The following is a 21335-nucleotide window of genomic DNA, read 5'->3' as shown; positions in this document are numbered from 1 at the left end:
TTTTCTACCTCTGTGTGCTCAGTACTTTGTTTCTTCTGATAAAACCAAGAGAAGGCTTTTGCAAGGTGATACTTTTACAATTTTATTTTTCCATCCGTGGTCATATAGGTCATGAGGGGAGCTAGGAAAATGTTGAGTAGAAACATGCTTTACCAATGTTTTTTTCATTTATTGCCAGATGAAAAAGTTGGTGGTTTGTAAAAAGATTGGCAAGGATTCCTACACTGAATCTTGCTTATGTAATCCTTTGCAACTATTTGCCACAATGTGGAGTTGGAAGGAATTTTTCATATACTGTGAATCACATCACATTATCACTGCATGCATTTTAATGGGGCCTGAGCTTGGCAGGAGAGTAGCCCTTTTTCTAAAGGATACCTTGCACCGTGGCTTGATGAATACACAGTGACCTTTTGAAATAGCTCTAAGACCCCAGTTTGAATCTCTGGTTGTAAATCTAGTGAGATCAGTCTGGAGTTTACCCTTCTCTTTCAGCTTTTAAAACATTGCTCTCTTGGTATCTGGTACATCCATCAATGTCTTTTTATGCCATCTCAGGAGACCTTCCACCTTTTATAGACACATAAGACAGTGAAGATTAAATTTTTTTCTCATTCTGTGTAAATAGAAGGGTGTGTCAATGTATGGGTGTGATTCTCCTGCCACTGAAGTCAATGGCAAAATTGCTATTGATTTCAGTGGTAGTCAGATCAGGTTCCCTGTAACACTCATGCTAATTGGCATAAATAGCGAGGATTACTCATGTGAGTAAGGTTTATAGAATCTGACCCTGGGTTTGCAACTCTTGGTTTTACTTCATCCATTCAAATATTCATCCTGATGCGGCAATACACATTTAGGATTCATTTGAAATATCTTGTGCATTTTTTCTTTATTGATACATTTTATATTATTTTTGATGTTCAAAATATTTCATTACCAAAATAGCACATTAGGTAGACAACCGTGGTTTTTTTTTCTTTCTTTTTTCTGTATTTCCATAAAAGGAGAATCTGATCGATCCACCAATCTTTAACTTTCTGTTGTGAGTGTTTCAGTAAAAAATATAAAAAGTTATAATACTGAAAGTTCTGATTTAAGCAATGTATTTCCTGCAGCTGATTCCAAATGACTATGATCATAGAATGTATTTGCATCATGAAATGATTGGTTCTTTTTATTCTCTCCCCCTCCCCCCGCTCCATAAAATGAAGCATATATTAGAACTGGAAATACATTTCAGAATCTGCCACCTCCTAGTTCTGGGTTTAATTATATTCAAACTAGCTTCTAGAAGGAGAAAGTAGTAGACTAAAGAATGGTAATATTACTATAGTGAAAATAAATGCTCAAACCTTCAAACTCTTACTCCTCCTATAAGGAGTCTCAACTCTTGTATTGCAGTGGATGAATAATTCATTAATAAATAATTTAGTCGGGGTCTGTCCCAATGGCTGACTTCAAAGGATCCTTTCAATCAGGGCCTTCGTGAATTTGGCTTCCTTTTTTGTTCAAAAATTTGTCACGCTGTCTGGAGTGGCTCATGACTGTGAGTGGCAACCTCAGGACAGACTGTCAAGATGCAGGGCAGAGACCCCAACTAGTTGTATGTTGTATAATTAGATTTCACCAACCCAGTCACAAGTGTGAATTCCTAAAGCACTATAACAGTCTTACCAGTGAGTCATAGACAAACCCCTTGGGCACTTCAGTATATCTTGCCATCCAGGCAAGCTGGATTTAATGATAGATGGTGGCTATACACCAAAGATAAATAAATATTCAGGTTACTCCCAAACCCAAAGGACCAGTCGCTTAACCCAGGTCAATTTATTCACGCATAGCCAATCCTATAGTAAACAGTCTAAGGCTTTATAAACTAAGAAAGATAATTAGAAAGTTATGACAAGGTTAAAGCAGGCAAGCATATAATGAGATAGTCTATGGTTACAAAAGGTGATGGAGTTGTAGTGATCTGTTAGCTCTGAATATCTTTTAGGGCTAACCCAGGATGACCCTGAGGATTTTTGCTTCTGTTTCATAGCTTTGGCTCAGTGAGAGTCCAAACAGCAAAAGAGAGATGAAAAATTTTCTTATCAGCTGTTTTTATTTCCTTTTTCCAGAATTCAAGCTGATGGGGTAATCCCTTTTGCACCCAGCATCTTCATGAGTGTGAGGGGGCAATTAACAAAGCCTTTGTATTGTGATGTCCCACAGTTGCCCATCTAGTTTTGATCAGCCTTCTTGATGGGCAGGAGATGATCCTTCCTGACTGGGTTCACAGTTTCAAGCAAACATTTTTTACAGTTACAAAGCAAAAACTTAAATATTACCTTATAGCAGGTGCTAAAGATATTATAAGTGAGATTAACGCATGCAGCAATTTACAAGCATTTCATAAAGTCTAAACATATTGTTATAAGTCCAGTACACATCTTAACCACACTAACGCACAGGTGAAACAGGCTGATTTCCAGCAATGAATTTGTCAGTGCTTGGTTGAGGCCTAAAGCCTTAACATGAGCTGGCACCTGTTCTACTAGCGTCACAGAATTTTCACAATTATATTGCAATTTTCTCAAGTTTGTTCAGTATTTGAAATTGTTCACTGAATAATTTCAGTGAATAATTTATTGGCCTTTATAATGTTTGTGATGGTATTCACTGATGGTATTCAAGATGTTTTGATTGGGCACATCAGTCACATGATCTATTTCAGTGGTGGGCAACCTGCGGCCCATCAGGGTAATCCACTGGTGGGCCGTGAGACAGTTTGTTTACATTACGTGTTCAGACTAACACGGCTACCCCTCTGATATTTGTTTACATTGACCATCTAAAAGGCATGGCCGCCTGCAGCCCCCAGTGGCTGTGGTTTACCGTTCCCGGCCACTGAGAGCTGTGGGAAGTGGCAGCCAGCACGCCCCTGTAGCCCACGCCGCTTCCCGCAGCTCCCATTGGCTGGTAACAGTGAACTGCGGCCACTGGGAGATGCAGGTGGCTGTGCCTGTGGATGGTCAATGTAAACAAACTGTCTTGCAGCCCGCCAGCAGATTACCCTGATGGGCTGTGTGTGTCCGCGGGACGCAAGTTACTCACCACTGATCTATTTCTATTCTCTGACTGGATGAGCATAATGTTAAAATGCACTGGCTGGAACAAATATGTAGGATTACAAATTCTAAAATAGCTTTCCATGACATTTGTGCAAGGGTTGCTTAAAGTAAATTATTTCAGTGACTATTTCTGCTAATTAATTTCTGGATGGCAAAGGCAAAAGGAGTGTGAACAGAGCGGAAAGAAAATCACCTACAAATTAAAACAAATATTCAGGAACACTTTTTTACAGAACTTGTCCAGATCTGCTCAAGTGAGTGATCATATTGAAGCCAACGGGACTGCTTATGGTGAAATTCACCTCTGTGCAGAAGGCCAGAATAAGGTTTATGAACAACATATGTCTCATTTAGGCACTGTTTTAAGGGTTTACGTAAGACTTGGAACATAGCTCCAGCACACGTCGGTACAGGAGTGAATTTTACCCCATATAAGCCTGAAGTACTCATGCAAGTGTTAGCAGTTTGTGCCCTATGTATTGAAGGTTTTTTGTTTTTTTTAATTTACTGCCCTCCTTGCTATTCACCAGTCTAACTTATTGACATACTAAGAAAAATGATATGAATGAGTTACTTAGCTGTTTTGAAGCTTATCTGGGAGACTCATTTACTAGAAATAAGAGCTTAGTATTTGACTTTGTGAGAAAACAGCAGATTTTTGTGAAACAGGCAGGAGGGAATAGCTTCCATATATGGCACAAGTAACAGGTGCTCTGAACTCACCCATCATTGTACACAGAGCTAGGCAGATGTAAATAATTCACTTTTATATCGCTATTAATAAAAAAGCAGGTATCTACAACTCCAGAGGGTGTACAGGAGAAAAGGACTTAAATGGACTCATGCTGATGTTTAAAAACTCCTGTATTTGGCACCTAGACACCACGGCTATTGGTGTCATACATAGGTTTTTTTCTGTGCCTATGTGTCTATCTTGATAAGAGTGAATTAAAATATCAAATCTTACACAGTTAGACTTCATCCTGCAATGTGCTAAGCATTCTGGCGAGGCACTGACTACCTTCCACTCTCACTGACTGCACTGGACGCTGAAGGCACTCAGTAATTCACAGGATCAGGCCTTCCCTCAGCACTGTGAAATCAATGGGAGTTTGTGGTACACATGAATGTAGGACTGGGCCAAGAGAGCAGTTCAGAGCCCGTACTTCATGCCTAGAGATAGGAATGTCATCTTGTTGAACCTTGTTTGCTGTATTAGGGTTTCTGGAGGCTTTTGAAGAACTGAACTGTCCATTGTATTCATCACTGGCCAAATTCCAACCTGGGGTAAGCAGGTGCAATTCCATGCTTAAACCTGACCAGTGGTGGGGACCTGAAGTAGGCGAGGGCTTACAGTTGAATTGACTACATTTTCTTAGTTGTAAGCACAGGAATAAGTTCTCATTTTAAAACTGACTTTCATTGGAGTTGATAATATAAAGGAGAGGAAGGTGCAATAAAAACGATTGTGAAACAAAATAAAGATTTCTGATCATTTTCTTAATAATTGTGAGAAATATAACACCTGGCAGGAGAGATAAATAGATTTTACAGAGCACTGTTATTGCCAGGTAAATACTGCTCAGTTTTATGGCACTAATAATTAAACAGTACACTGGTCTATCTCTTTGCAATTGAAATTTTAAGGTGGCTGTTTTCTGTAGGGCTTATGCTGAATTCTCAACATCATTCATGACATATAACTACCGCATATCTAGGTTTTAGCTTCATGGTCAAATAGAATAAGGTATATATTTAATTGTTGTAAGTGGCATTGAATATGCACAACTTTTTCAGTGTTTTTCCAAGTTATCAAGGCTCTATCTACTTGAAAATATTACATACTATTGAAGTTCTTTAAAATCAGCACAAATAGACTTATTGGAGAAATATTTCATTACATCAAGAGCATAGTCTCCCTAGCAATTTCACATGAATAATAGATTGCTTATAACCTATTAATTAATAATATTATTTTTAATTTTTATATTGTCTTTTTTGGACAAGTTGTGTAAAAATGTTTCACAATCTATCACAAGATATTGGATTTTTTATTTTATACTTTGGCCAAGTTTTTCAAAAGTGACTAATGAGTTTGGGCGCCTAAATTTTGGGGGGCTCAACTTGAGATGCCAGAAAATGGGTGCTCAGCAATTTCTGGAAATCAGACCTCTTGAAGGCATCTCAAGTTGGGCATGGAAAATCCAGGGTCACAATGGAGTCAATGTGGTTGTACAACACTCAGAGCAACGGTGCCCTGATCCATGACTGGAGAGTCTACAAAGAAATATAACTACAATATTAACTACTATTAGTATTGATAATGTATTTCTATACATAATGTTTCCCCTTCTCTCCACTGCATTCTTATACCTCTGTCTTGGAACCCTATTTACACCAGGGATGCAAATCCAGATTTTGGTGAGAGGGGGCAACTTTAACCATGATTCCAGAGGCTACTTAGGCACCTGAAAACTCTATTTTTTGTTATTGCAGATAATGGGGTAAAGGGTGCAACTAAAAATTATAACTCAAAGTGTGTGTGTGTGTGTGTGTGAGTGTGTGTGACTCAGCTGAAAACATTTGAAAATTGTTCAGGGTGCAGGCAGGGGGTAGCTAGGGATAGTGTGTGTTGGCAGGGGTGTACCTCAGGATGCAAGGAATGGGGTAGCTAGGGGCTGTGTGTGGGTAGGGGTGCAGCTCAGGGTGCAGGGAGGGGGTAACTAGGGGCTGTGTGTTGGCAGGGGTGCAGCTCAGGGTGTAGGGAGGGGCTGTGTCTGAGGGGGTACTGCTGTTGCGGGGCCAGCCATGTGTTCGGTCCCTAGTTGGCACAGTGGGGGCAGCTCTGCAGGGCAGGGACTAGGGTGAGGGATATGCTCTGCCTGCCCAGGTACATAATGGCTGGGGGCAAGGGGACACCCGGACATCAGTCCCCGCCCAGTTTGGGGCAGCAGATCAGGAGGCAGCGGCTCCATGGCTAGGGGTGGGGGGTGTTGGAATAGCATGGCGGCTGCAAATGGCAACGGAGCAGGGCAGCAGGAGGAGGAGGGGCAGCATCTTTCCTCCTACAGCAAACTTCACCCAAATGTGATATGAAACTTGGGGGGGGGAGGGGGAGGAAGGAGCAGGTGCCCCCCCAAATGGTGCCCCTGATTTACACTGTAAGGTCTCTGGGGCAATGTGATGGGGTATCCACCCCACACAGGACTGGAAGGAGTTAAGGGGGCCTGGTAGGCCTATTAACTCCACAGGTTGCATCTGGAGGAAGAGCCAGTGAGCAGGGAATTGATGGCAAGCAGACACAGCTGGGCAGGAACAGATGAGGCCTATAAAGCCAGGAAGCTGGCAACAGAAAGGGGCTGCTGGGAAAGATTGCAGTCATTCCCCAGGAAGAGGGAGGAGGGTTTGGAGCTGGTGTACCCAGAGAAAGGAGGGCGGGGATGGACCAGCTGAGTAGAAAGCAGTCCAGGGAAGAAGCAGTCAGGGTAGAGAGAGTAAAGCCCAGAACTGCTGAGCTGAGGGTCCTTGGACTGGAGCCCAGAGTAGTGGGTGGGCCTGGGTTTCTCTACTGACCACTGGAGAGGTGGCACCATCAGAGCAGTACTGGAGAAGACTGCCTGAGACTATTTTTGAAGAAGGACTTTGGGTAACCCCCAGAAGGGAAAACCATCTGGTGGTCTGGCTGGAGGGCCAAGTTATGAGGAGGAGGCTGAAGTTCCTGGAGTAAGAAGGACCACAGGGCGAGATGACAATGGGATAGATGCTGCCAGAAGAGGGTGCAACACCTAGCCAGAGCTAATCCCCAGGACAGCCAGGAGTAGGCACCACCTGCACTGAGTGCACCCCATGACAGGCAGGAACGATCATTTATTTTATGTTTGTACAGCACCCAGGACAATGAGGCTCCATTCCTGACTGTGACCTTTCAGGACTATTGTAATACAAATATATAATAATAGTGATTTAATAATATTACTAGTATAAAAATGATAAATGGGAAGCTTGTTATAGGAAAAGAGTTTGGTGCTATCAGCCCATTTCCTCATGGGTGTGTCCACATTACAAAACCATTACTACAGCTAGCAAGTTGGTTTGCACTCTCAGCAGGGAGGCAAAGGAGCATAGAGGCTCAACTCTTAACCCTAGAAATGATTATTCCAGATCAGGGTGAAAGCACATAGGCAGGATGGTGTGGGCAATGTTGTCATGCTTTACTTGTTTTGTTGATTAAACAGGACGTATTTGTTCACTGACATCTGGCAGTTTTTCATGAACACTATATTCACTTAAAACCAATCCATCAACATCACTCCCCCTTTACTCCCTCTTTTTGTAATGTCCAGCAGAAGTTCTAGATCAGAAAGTAAAATATTTAGGGTCGTATTCTTCAGCTGGTGTAAATCTGGCTCAGTGGAGCAATGTTGATATACACCAGATGTTCCCTCTCCACTCTTTCTCTTTCATATCAGCAAGGGCACTCCATTTCCCAAGGAATGGGCTTACTTTCACACAAGCAACTCCATTCTTTCACTTACAGAGTGGACCTCTTTCTGCTCTTCAGTGAGACTGTTCATGTGAATAAGGTGAGCAGGATTTCATCATTCCACCTTGTTTGCCGTGTATTTAATGCAAATATGCCTCATCTCTTCCCAGGGTAATAAACAGCTCTTTGTATAATGAAGCCCATGTACTTGCCTGGACTTATACATGCTTTTAAGTTAGAAGGCAAAGGCCTTTCAAATGGGATTCTGATTATCCCCTCTTGAGGCTCTCCCCATCCACTTATATTTTCTGCTTTTCCAGTGTATGCAGTGAGTGAGAAGCACTTTGCTTCTATGGCTGAAGCTGAAGGGAAACTAAGGGGATGGTGATTCCTTTGGTTATAATAAATCAAATTGTTATTAATATGTACATGAGGAGAGTGAAGAGAAGGAGAGCCCACTTTGGTAAGGGCCCAGTACTACCTTTGGGTGCATAGTGTAATAATACCACATGCATCTGGAAAGACTCCTGTTGACTTCAGCAGCCTTTAGATCAGGCTTGTGAGGAGCTAGCAGCACCCACTGCACCAAAGTGTTGTTCTGCAGGGATACTGCACTTCCCAGCTTTTTACAAATGCCTTGTGTGGGAAGATACAATGAAAGTTGCTCATACAAAACATGAGAGGGGATTGCAACATTTGGCGTGATGTGCAGCTCAGTGACCTTTAAGGTATAGCATACTCGGACTTTTCAGAGACGTGGGAATGTCTCACTGTGCCAGATGGAACGAGGGAGAAAGACGAGGAGCTTCTGGAAGGAAACCCTAGAAACAGCAAAATTTAGGGAGGGGGGCTTAGGCTGGGATTTGTAGTACATTGTTTTAACAAACCATAGAGTCACTAAATAAAGCCAAACCCTAGGAATGTGGTTTGTCATTGTCTCAGAGCCAGTGTGTTAATTGAGGGTGATGGAGGGGCTCAGATCATTCACAGTATGTAATTAAAAGTTTTATATTTTTCCAAATTTATTTTAAATTCTGTGATCTCTCAAATTTAATCCCAACAGCAAAATGAAAATAACTGCTAGTGAGTGGCATTGTCCCTAACTCCTTGTTGTGTCCAAGATTTCCCACATCAATTGATTAAATGTAATGACTGGACAATGAATATTGATCTTCATTTCACATTAACAGGCATGACAAATTCTGGACTCAGTAATGAGGGAAGGATGCCAAATTGGGCAGATGACTTCCCATTCAGTTGTTTTGTGAACTTGTGAGATCTCAGAAAAGAAAACAAGTGATTTTTATGCCCAAGGACAAATACCAAATGAGAAGTTATGTGGGAATTTCTCTCACTAGGGCATAGAGGGAACCAACAAAGTTTCAGGATTTAAAAAAGTTTAGAATTTTACACCGAATGTCACAATGGTTTACAAATTATTTGGGAACTTAAACAAACAAACAAACAAACAGATTGGATCAAATCTTTGAGTCCTTAATCTGGCAAAAGGCTGATTGACAGATCAGGGGTGACAAATTAAGGGAAAAATACCAGCAGTTGTGGAGTCAGCTGTGCAGGTTGGGATGGAAATGGTGTCAGCTGTCCATCGGAACTTTAAATGTACAAAGATGAGAGTCAGTATAAGAGAGGGCAGAGAAGTGATATGGAATAGAGGAGGAGAAGACTAGGGACCTGATCTAAAGCCTATTGAAGTAAATGGAAAGGCTCCCATTGACTTCAACATACTTTGGATTAGCTTCCTGATGGAGATGAAGAGAAGCAAGATCTGTGGAGCAGGTCAAATTTTTTTTGCTCGAACAGTTTTCCATTTGAAAATGCTGTTTTAATAAATCTTTCATGGGAACAAGTTGATTTTGGCAATTTTCAATGGAAAATATTGAGAATAATTCAAATCAAAATGAACTATTTCATTTTGATTTTCTCACTTTGTTTAGGCCTTCTTGTTTGTTTTGTTCAAATTTTCTTATTTCATTTCAATGTTTAATATATTAAAACTTTTTGTAATGTTTAATTTCAATACTATGTTTTTATAGATTACCATATATAATATTTTGTATTTTATATGGTTTTGATGTTGTTGAAATGAAATGTTTCAATAACGTAATTTTGATGTTTCTGAAATGGAATATTTTGGAATTTGCGTTCCACAATAAATTTAAAAATTTTGATATTTTGCCCCAATTTGGGACAAAGGAGAATTTCAAAATGTTAGAATTTCCTGTAGGATGGAAATTCTGTTTTTTGATTAGCTCTAAAGATCAGTATTTTATAGACTGAAGGAGAGATGGGAGAAGCAAAGGTTTGATTTTGATATAAAAATGTACTTTGATCTATTTACTTAATTTTTTTTAATCAGCACTGCTTCTACTGAAGACTTGTTTGGGAGCAGGCTCAAGCCTACTCTATAATTTCCTTTTACAAAAACAATACCGCTCCAGAATCTTCCTTTCATTAGACTGGTGTGAATCAGGAGTTATTACATTGGTGTTAGTGGTTTAAAATGCTGGGAGTGAAAGGAAAATCACCTCTCCCCCTTTTTTTAAATTCCCAGAAGCTTGCAAAACATCACGAAATTTTGCAACAAACTCTAATGCTTTGGCAGAAACTAAAACTTTGCTGGGTGCTCTCTCTTATATCAGTAGGATTTAGTGACTAATGGAATGCAGGATATTAAAGGGAAGTAGGGTGGATCACAATGTTTTTAACTAAGTAGGTTAAAGTACATTTTGTTACTTCAAATACAAACATTTATCCATCCTGCCTCTTCCTCACTCTTTTGGTCCTGCTTTTTCCCCCTCTCTGCTCCAGATCCTTCTTCTCTTCTCCAGCCCCTCCTCTTTGCCCTCTTCTCCACTGTCTTCACCTTTACTCATTTGGGACTCTTTCCATGGATGTTAGAGGGCTTTGGATCTGGCCTGGGAGGCTGATCCTGCCCAGTGTTGAGCACACCTGGGAAGATTAAGCCTTTGAATGGCTTGTAGCAACCACCACTGCCACTGCTGCTAAAAACATTTCCCTATAGCATTCTACAGTAACAGATTCAAGCACTGTAATGTAACACTTGTGAACTGTAGTGTTTTGCGCCATCATTGCATTACTTTTTTATGTGGGCTGCCTCCAACCTTGGTGACTTACCCCACCACTGCTGCTTGTTCATTTCCTTACCTCTTCTAACACAGCTTCAAGGTTTTGTTGTTGCAAGAAACTGGCAACCCACAATGTTGCTATGATCCCTAAATTCCTCTGACTATACTAGATTTTCACGAGCAACGGTACATTGCTGATTCTCACCTATGCATGTTCCACAATTGAAACAATTACATTAGGAAAAAGTTTCTTTCAGTGAGCCATATGCTATTCAGAACAACCCTTTCAGCCTAAACTCCGGCGGTTCAACTGCTGCACATGAAGATTCTGTCCTGCTCAAATGATTTTCCATGTATTTAGCTGTGGGGCTTTATAATTAATTCTTATGGGATTTGAGGCTAATCCTGATCCTATTGCTAAAGGTTGTCTGAGTGAAGCTTCATCCTTGTCAATGTCTCTAACTACCACGCCATATATGAGAGGTAACCACATTGATAATGTCCACTGTGAATACACGTTTAACTCTTCTGGATGGGTCTCTCGGGTGGGGCCATAATATATTGGGGAAGGCATCTTAGATATCTGTAAAGCACCTTATACATTTTGAGTGCTATTCAAACAATTATTGTAATTCAACATGCCTTGCCTTGATCAAGCCACCCAACCTACCTATGAGCATCCTGATAGTACCCACAGCTCTGTTTTCTAATCAGTCAGACTCAATTGGACAGACTAAGTTAAACAAAATCTTAATTGATTTTGAGCCTTCTGTGAAAGACCTCCTAAGCCAAAGGGAACTCTGAGGCTTGTTTGAGATTAAAAAAAAAAAAAAAAGAGAGAGAGAGAGAGAAAAAAAAAAGGCAGGCCAAACATGTAAACCTGCAGCTTTCTGCATGTGGAAAGCGATGGAAGATTTGAAGAATCTTCCTTAAAGAAAAGAGGCCTAACTGGTTTGAGAATGAATTAGTGTTCCTTATTTTATCTTATTTGATTTGATTACCAACAATGTTGAAAGCTGGCTGCTATGTGGTGGTACTTTGTACTGCGCTTTAAGCCCCAATTGCTTTTACACCATTGTTCTGATAAGCTACTTGGAGAATTTGGAATGATATGATTCAGCCTTAGAGTCACTAAAATATACAAAAGCCCTATTGTCCTAGCAGGTTGTTGAAGTGTTGTAATGGTGACTTTCCTATTTGCAGCTTTCTAAATGTTTTATCAGACACTTTCAAAATGGCATCTTCAAACTGGACAAGCCCTTAATACAGTACAGAAATGGATTATTTTCTGCATTACAGCAGAGTGACTCTGGGTCCAATCCTGCACAGTTTGAACACACCACTTAACGTAGTCTACATTTCTCCACTTACTGCTTCTTATTTCCAGGAGAGGATAACCAGGAATGGATGCATCGCTCTCTTATGGGCTGCTACCTCCATTGCTTCATGGATTCATTGGCAGGGTACTGGCATTAACGAAGACATGTTTGCTTGCACTCATTTTCTCATCATGACCCACCAGTCTACACATAAAGCTGCATACATTTTATAAGAGGTGTGATGTTAAACTGATTTAGTTAAACTTGGTCAACTTTGTGTGTGGATATTTCCATTGGTAATTTAAGAGGCAAGCTAAATCGATGTAAGCCATGTTACGGTAATTGAAGTATCCCACACACAGTTGTACAGGTTTCACTACATCAATGACATCACATCTTTAGTTGAACTGGTACAACTTCCATGGGTAGATGAGCCCCTCTTGTCCTCTGAGCTGGGGTGGGAGAATGCACTGAAACATTCTAATGGCTTAAATCCTTGACATTAGAACAAGAGATTTTTTTTGAAGGTGCTAATGAAATTGGTTTGGATAGTTTAATTAGGATGGGATTTGAAATATTTTTCCCCATTGCAAATATGATTGTCACAAACTGAAATTCAGCAGATATCCAATCAGGGTGAAATCTTGTCTTGTTGGGGGGCAAGAAGACAAAGTCTTTTCCCTGTGCCCCAGCAACCCAGGATTCCAGCACAGTGCTTCCCTGAGCATAGGACAATGATTTCATTTCACTGTCTTAGGGCACAACCCTGCCCAGTCATGTGTATGCTGCCAGCAGCAACATGTCTTGGGAGGGAGCGGGGAGTGTTCCCTTCTCTTTTGGAGCAGCAGGAACATGTGGTGTGGAAAATAGTGCCCCTTAGTCTTCCTTCAGCCATCTTCCTTTGTGCTGTCAGGATGGTTCCTGGACACTTCCCTCTCCCACTGCTACTCCAGTTCTCCCCTTTGAATTAAGGCAGGCTTTCACCCTTAAATCTGTAGTTTCAACTGGTGCATTCTGATGCTGGGAAAAATATTACGCTATGCCTGTTGTTAGCAATAATGAGCGGTCACTGCACATAAAGAATTCAGCTCCATTTAACCTCAATGGGGAGGAACCATCTTGTAGTATGGTTTCCTGTACATCTGCTCTAAAGTAGAGCTCATCTCATCTCAGTGAAGGAAACTGCAACATGTAAAGCTTTCAGTGAAGACCTGTGATTTAGAATAGCAAAGATTTCATCATAAATGCCTAAAATTCCATTTGTATTGCAACCATTTTTGTTGACGCATTGCAGGCAAACTATAGTCACCACTGTGTGTTATCTAAAGTACCTTATGTGCTGCATTACCAGTCTAGTCGCAATACCTCCTTAAGGGAAGGCTTTCAACTTCCTTTTGGAGTGCTTTTATTTTGTGATGTCAGTTACAATTGTAGTAGTTGATTTGTAAAGAGATGTGTGTGCAGTTGAATTGTATGCTCCCACTGATTTTTTTTTTTAGATGGAAAAACACATCCCACAAACAATGCACAACAACTTGAAGATGCAGTGTTGCTATTATCTTAAAGTGTTTCTTTTAAAAAAAAAGTTTTAGTCAGCTTTATCTAGTGATTTGTCCATTTGCTCTTTCTTAGTAAGGCACACAAGAGGGGACTAGCCCAACAGAAGTTCTATCTCAGGGGTGGGCAAGCTTTTTGGCCAGAGGGCCGCATCTGAGTATGGAAATTGTATGGGGACTCTATGGGGTGTAGCATGGGGGGGCTCTATAAGGGATGTTACTGAGGTGGGAGGAGAAGGGGGCTTATGGGGTGTGGCATGTGTGTGGGCGCTCTACAGGGGCGGTACCGGGGACTCCTAGGGGTCCTGCTGACAGTAACACAAGGTGGCCTTACCAGGCACCACCACAGGCGGAGGCACCCTAGCTTTCGAGGCTCTCGAGGGTGGGGCTGTAGGAGACCGGGAGGGGAATAGGCGCACTGCCGCGTGTTTATGTGGGGGGCTGCCGCGTAGGCACGGGGTTCCAATTCTGGAAACAACATGCTAAAGTCATGCCTGCGCAGTGTGGCTCCGCGCGTGCTGGAAGAAGGGAATTGTGAGTTGGAGGCTATTTGTCTTGCCAAAAATGATGTCTTTTGCTAATATTTTTCCTTTTTGGGAAGGGAGTGGTGATTGGTTATGGAATTATTTAGATATTAACTGAGCCTTCCATGTATAGCATGTATAATGGATGGCTTTAATGCACACTATGAATTTTTTATGGACCATATACACATGCCAATGAGGAGAGGAAGTCACCCAAATAACTGTAATTCTGCTCTTGTCAGTACAACGTTGTCTTATTTTTTTGGAGAAAACGACAATGGTTTCTTAGAAAGAAAAAGATGGCCCTGCAGTGAAGATACTGACCAGAGACTCAGCAGGTCACTGTTCATTCCTGAGTCTTCCACAGATTTCTTCTGAGACCTTGGGATGTCATTTAAATGCTCTGTGCCTCAGTTTCCCTTTTGACAATGGGGACAATAATATTTCCTTTCTTTGCCTTGTCCAATTAGACTGTAAGCTCTCTGAGGCAAAGACTGCTTCTTGCTGTGTGTTTGTATGTTTTCTACCCAGAGGGGTCCTAATCTTGACTGAGGCCTCTACGTGCTGTTGTAATACAAAGAATAAATATCAGTAAGTTTTCATTCAGCTGAAGTACACAATAGATTCCTTCAGCTTTAACTCCAGGTTAACTAAGTGTTTTGCCTGGGAATTCATTTTAGTTTGGGAACCTCAGCCAGGGTGCTTGGGAACCTGCTCAGGAATGATGTGAATTTGAACAGGCACACAGTGAGTGACTGGCACTGAGCATAAGCAACATGTTTTGCAAGGTTTTAAGATGCCATTAGTTGTGAAAAAGTACTTACTGCTGGTATTTCTGAAATACTAGCTTTTGTGTGACAGAGGTCTGTCCTTTTGAATATTCTTGAATAAAGCATAAGGTAATCTCTCTTTTAGGCATTATGCATGTACATCCCATGGTGAAAAATTTGGGTCCTTAGGCACTGTGGAAAAAATTCTTCCCTCTGTTACACCAGAGAAACTCCATTAAAGTTGATGGAGTTACCCGGAGGCTCACCAGTGCAAAGGAGAGCAGAATTCATCCCAGGGCATACATTTGTCCTTTTGCATAGAAATGCTCACTGTGCTGAAACATATCCCTATTTGCAAGTATGTGTCTCTGTAGTGTACATTTCCAGTTTTAATTTTTGAGCCGTATGTAAGAGACTCCAGGGAACAGTGTGTATTGTCAGCAGGAGTTATCTTTTTGATGAATCAGACACATTGTTTGTACCTCTGCATTTGATAGACATGTTGTAATAAGGTCTTGAACTGCTTACTGTGTCTTTATGTACCTTCCCTCTCAGCAGTTGTAACTATTGTGCTGCTTGACCTATATTAATGGTATTACAAACAACAAGTTTAACCATTAACTTGTGAGCCATGTTTAAATAGATTCTGCCAAGAGATGAGAATTATAAATGTAAGACGGTAAAAATTAGGGGGCAAACCAGTCTGAAGAATTTCTGTGATTAGTAAACTGGGAGGAAGGCAGGGTAAGGGTCTTTGAAGACCCAAGAATAAAACTGGATATTGTATCACAGCATCAGGTATTACAGCTTGGGTAACACTCTAATGCTATTCCAAGAAACACTGAATATGGTACATATGTCCTTCAATGATGTAAAAATATGAAAGCCCCATGTAGAGTAGTTAACAAGACAGGATTGTATTTCTATGCGCATTTATTTAAAATGGGTATAGTTGTATTTTACAAGTTTGGGCCCAAGCTTGTTCCTATTGAAGCCAATGGCAAACCCAAAGAAGGGAGGATTGGACCCATTCATTCTAAATACTTGTCTAATGTTGCACATCCCCTGGATGGATGTGAAAAGTAGTATTCATGTACTCCACATCATTCTAAACATGGGAAGTATTTATTATTTTATTGTGTGCAAGTAAAAGGATATGTGAATTACTAGTAGTGACAAGGCCCATGATCCTGCAAATGTGCTTAACTTTATGGCCACGAGCAGTTCAACTGAGGCAAAGCAACTTCCATTTTTTATTTGAATTTTTGTGGAAAATGTTCTGAGGTATTTTGCCAACTCTAACTTTTAATTTCTCATGGGATAGGACATTTTCTCATACAGCCCCTGCAATCAGATTTCAGTTTCTCTAGTTCACTGTTCCTTTAGTCAGATTTGTTTTGTTAACAGTTTGGCTATTTTCCAGTTTGTATGTAACAATTTATGAATTTAAACGGTTCCATTTTGTTTTGTTGTTCCAGTTATGCATGATATTCTCTCTCTCTCTCTCCACACATTTTACTTAATCTGCGAACTAAAGTGTATGTGTTTATTCTAAAATCTTAATTCAGTTTGCAGATGGATTCTCTGAATTAAGTTTTGCTCATAGTTGAGTGAATTATGGGCCCAATCTAAAGCCCACTGAAGTCAATGGAATGACTCATTGAGCTTTAAATCAGGCCCTATTGGAGTATTCAAGCATGAGGGAAAGACTCCAATGCCAAGAATGATCTCCTGCCAAATTCGCCCTTCAGTTTTCAAAGCAGCTACTGTGTCCCTCAAGCTATTACCTCTCTCTTTTCCGTTGACATGTCACCACTTTAGTTAAATAAACCCTATATAATCAAGTAGAGTGGTGTTGCAAGAGGTTGAGTGCTCAGGTGAGGTACTGAATGCCTTTAACTCTAATTAGAGTCAATGGCAATGGAGGATGATGCATGTCAAGAATTGGTGTTCACAGTTGTGGATCCAGGGCCTGGGTTCAGTCCCTGTGGATGACCTAGCCAGAGGTATCATTTCAGTCGCTAGACCACATTGGTTTAGTATGGGTACATCAGTGCTTCGCACACATAATCAGGCCCTTTAAGAACATGATCCAAAGCTCATCAAAGTCAGAGGAAAGACTGCCACTAATGTCAGTGGGCTTCGGCTCAGGCATTAAAGGAAAAGCAAATTTACCACCTCTCTTTAAAAAAACAGCAAAACCTTATAGTTAGGTTTTCTCCCACTCGTCTAAAGATGAACTATATGTGTTAGTCTGCTGATTATATCATTTCCCCCTTCAATCATGATTCTGGTTTGGTTAGACTAGTAAAAGTGGAAATGTACCTTTTTTATTCTATATTGGATTCCTGTTAAAGACAAGTGAATTTAAGCACACCCGTGATCTTAAAAGTAATTATAGTAATAAAATAATTATACTTTGCACTTTGAGCGGAGAAATTCAAGAAGCTCTGGCAATATTAATTAAACCTTACAGAAGCCCTATAATAGGAATTGTAGGGTGGGTGTATGACTTTCAACATTTTACACATATGTAAACTGAGCTGGTGACAGAACAAGGAACAGAATCTAGGATTCCTGACTCCTAGGCTTCTGCACCCATTAGGCAACATTGGCTCTTTCTTTTGTAAGGAGAAAAAACATGCCTAAATTCACGCTGAATATGACATCACCTTAATTGAAGTCAGACAATAAGGAAAAATATAGGTACTTGAAAATGTTTATTGGGAGCAAACATCACGTCAGCTTAACTGTTCCTGTCAGCAGGTTTTGTTGTTCTTTATACCCCATTGCACCTTTCTTTCCTGATTCTCTTTTGATGCAAACTATTCTCAAGACTTGTCTACACACACACTTAAACTGGTTTAGTTAAACGAGTGGAAGCCTGTGTGTGTGTGTGCACACGTGTGCATCAGTTTAAAATCTGGTTATATTGGTTTAACTTACGCTTGTAAATGTGGAGGACAAGCTAAACTGACATAAACCAGGTTTAAATCAATCTAAGATTGCCTGTACACAAAGCTGCACCTATTTCACTAAAGCAGATTCAAATCACATCTTTAGTTAAACCTATACAATTTGATATGGAGGCCAGACCTGAGTGCCTCCTCCCCCTCACTTTTTTTGCTTCAGTCTAGTCTTTCAACTCACAAGTATGTTCAGGGTGAGATCATGACACAAAGGTCACACCCTGAACATGACATTTGTTCTAGCAGCTATGTTGGCATTCATGCATAAGGAAATTTAGCACTTTCCCCTTTATTGATATGATTTTTATTTTGCTGTGAGTCCAATGGGAACATTCTGGCTCCTAATGATGAGGCCTAGTAGATGAGTTTTTCAGATGCTTGCTTGTTTACAACTCTGGTGAACAGTGACCTAGAGTTTTGCTTTTTGTGTTTTGCTTACTCAGGGACCATCTGACTCTAATAGTTCTCATGCCATTAGATTTGCTCTTGTTGATGCAAAGGGTTCTAATCTGGGAGATCTGTGGTGCTTATTGGTCCAGATGCCCACTTTCAGCCTTTGTCTGGAGAATATTTGGCATTAGCCTAGCAGGAAGGAGACGAAAGATTTACAGCTTAATATTTTTGCCACTGTTTTCTACCTTGTTGCACTGGCAGCTGAATGTGCAGTAGGCACTTGTTATAAAGGGCAGTCAGTCTGCAACAGCTTAAAATGAAGGAAACCTAGACACAAGATGGGATTTGTGTATGTTTTTATTTTTGTGTTTAAAAAGGTTACACAGCCCAAATCCAGTCACAGTAGGTTGATTTGTGCTAGTTATGACTTGCAGAATGCATGTCTGCCATGTAAAGCATTCTGTAATGAGTTGATAGTGACCTAATACAATGAACCACAGTTCATTTGTTGTGGTTTGCTATTTAAATAATGCATTCTATTGCATATCATGACTTAGCAAAATCATCCCTTATGGTGCATCATATTTTAACATCCCAATTTTCATTTTCTATGTTAAAAGGTTACAATAGGTGGGCTTGAGACATTTTTGTCTCATATCATAGCTGTAAACCTTATCTCGGTAAATAAAATAAAACTGGCTAATGATCACCAACCTTATTTTCTTTTCTTGCTGGGGATGGGCTTGAAAAAAAGAAGTAATTTCTTTCAACAGTACTAAAAGCTTCTGAGAGAAAACAGTCTTCATTACAATCAATAAAGATAAGTACCCCTTCTTAGAAAAGCTAACCACTCCTATGTCAGTAATTCATTACAAAATGTGTAAAGAGTATACATATGTTTAGAAACTACATTCCTTACACTTGTAGAACTCCCATGGAAGTCAGTGGGAGCTATGCCTGAGTTTGGACTTCAGCGTTTTTTTTTTTGTTTTTTTTTAACCAAGCAATCTCAGAAGAGAATCTTAACATGCTAACTCATTGGTAGGGCCATGAGAGAGGAATGGAAACAAGTTGCTGTTGGTATGTGGCTTTCCTGAAATGGAAGGTTGTCAACTGGAGGCAGCCCTATGCAAGATTGCAGCTTGGAGAGCTTGGAGAGCAATTCAAATTCCTTAAAAGCATCTTGATGTCACTTTTATTTATTGCAGACTACAAGCAACACAGAGCTTAGGAGTGGGGAAATCTGTTGTGTTGTGGTACAGGCAGGAGCAGGGAGCATAGAGTGGCACGTATAGTTGCAAAAGAGGTAGGTGACTCAGTTAGCACTATTTCTTGATATGGTGAGACAGACAGTAGCGAGTCTACTCCCCCATGCCCCCCCCCCTCGCATTCTGATTCAAAGTTAATTTGGTCTCCATTCATTTCAGTAGACTTTGAATCAGGACATAGACGTATGTGGGCTACCAACAGAATAAGAGTGTTAATGAGTGTCCTGAGCACCCTCTTAGATACTCAGCATCTAGAGACCGCTGTTGTTCTTCAAACAGATTTCACTGAGGATGCCTGAAACCCCCCAACACACTCACAGTCATTGTCTCTGCTTACTGTGGCGCTACAGTCCTTGAAGTGAATCTGCAATTAGTGCTAAATCAGTGGAAACAGGCTAGCTGTTAACGATAGCTGGAAAAAATGCATTGGAAGCAGGGATTCTCTATTTGTAGCATAAAAAGTGAAGCAGATTGTCCATGCTCCACTTTAAGGCAAGGAGATATAACTTTCTTAAGCTCTGTATCTTGGGACTTAATGGCATATAGAATCACTACACAGGAACAGGCCATTTACCCCAACAAGCTTATTCTCAGTCTCACTTAACTGCTTTCTCACTGAATCTCTCAGTGCCTGCTCTCTTCTCTCACTCTCACAATGTCTTGTTTTCTCTTAAATTCAGCTCTGCTATTCATTCCAATGAACTTACTTGGCAGCTTATTCCAAAGGTTGCAGTAGTCTTTTAATGAAATAGTTCAGCTTCATTTCTGTCTTGGTGTTTATATTATATCTTCTGCTTTATGAAGCCCACAATAAAACACACAGTTTAATGGAACAGGCTTTGATAAACTGTCAGAAGTATACATTTATAATATGTTTGTTTAATTGTATAGAGATACAAACGTTACACATTTGTAAGAAGACAATAGCTTGGCGATGAATGTATTTTTATGAGATCATTTGAAAATCCAGTTTAATGCTTAACTGGTCAACATTTGGAGCTATGCATTAACTACTAGAAGTTCAAATGGATTTTTGTTTTCAAGTGGATTGCAGATAATAAAGTGTCACACACTTGTAGAGCCCAATCCTGCAATCTTCATTTAGGCAAAATCTCCACTGAATTCAATAGGCTTTTTGAAAGAGTAAAGACTATAGGAATGGAGCCTAGCTGAAGTAGTGCTGTGTTTCTGTAGATAAATTAAAAATGGCAAGATAATTTTTTAAAAAAACTAATTGAATCTACATTTTCATATACTTTTATATTTTTTGATATTTGAAGCCTTTTTTAAATGAGTTCTTTTTTGCAAAGGGGTCAGCATATCAACCTAATATCAGATAGGCATTGATACAGAATGTAGTAAGACTACAGTTTCCAAGGATTGAGTCTTGCAAAGATAGAAGGAAAGGAAGATTAAAACTGCTCTTGCTTCATTTGTGGCGGTAGATTCATGAAGCGCTCTATCAGAGTAGAATAATTCTCACTTTGCAACCCTGTGGAGGCACTAGAGTTGTGACTAGATTCATAATGTCTGCTGTCAAACTGTGCTATTCATTATTGTTTATTTGTATTAATGTAGCACCCAGAGGCCCCAAGGAAATTTAGTTTCCCTTTATGTTAGGAACTAGACACAATAAGTGACAGTCCCTACCCTGAAAAGCTAACAATCGAAACAGATAACATAGCCGACGTGTGGGAGAAAGGGAGTATCATATGTCCATATTTTTCAGATGCAGGATAAAGGTACACAGAAATTAAGTGTCTTACCCAAGGTCCAACAGCAAAGTTGTGGCAGAGCTGGGAATAGGACTCAGGTCTCCTGAATCCCAGA

General features: G+C 40.3%; 1 long non-coding RNA gene across 1 annotated transcript in view; it reads left to right on the top strand.

Moving 5' to 3' along the window:
- Positions 1 to 7619: 7619 nt before the first annotated feature.
- Positions 7620 to 21335, top strand: part of LOC128841493 (uncharacterized) — a 73674-nt gene continuing 59958 nt past the window's right edge. The window contains exon 1 of the long non-coding RNA XR_008445859.1: positions 7620 to 7699. This is a non-coding gene — a long non-coding RNA (uncharacterized LOC128841493). The remainder of the gene's footprint in view (positions 7700 to 21335) is intronic.

This window comes from Malaclemys terrapin, chromosome 8 (assembly GCF_027887155.1).
Source record: "Malaclemys terrapin pileata isolate rMalTer1 chromosome 8, rMalTer1.hap1, whole genome shotgun sequence".
Lineage (NCBI taxonomy): Eukaryota > Metazoa > Chordata > Testudines > Emydidae > Malaclemys > Malaclemys terrapin.
Note: the sequence above shows the minus strand (reverse complement) of the source record. Positions and strands in the feature narration are given on the sequence as shown.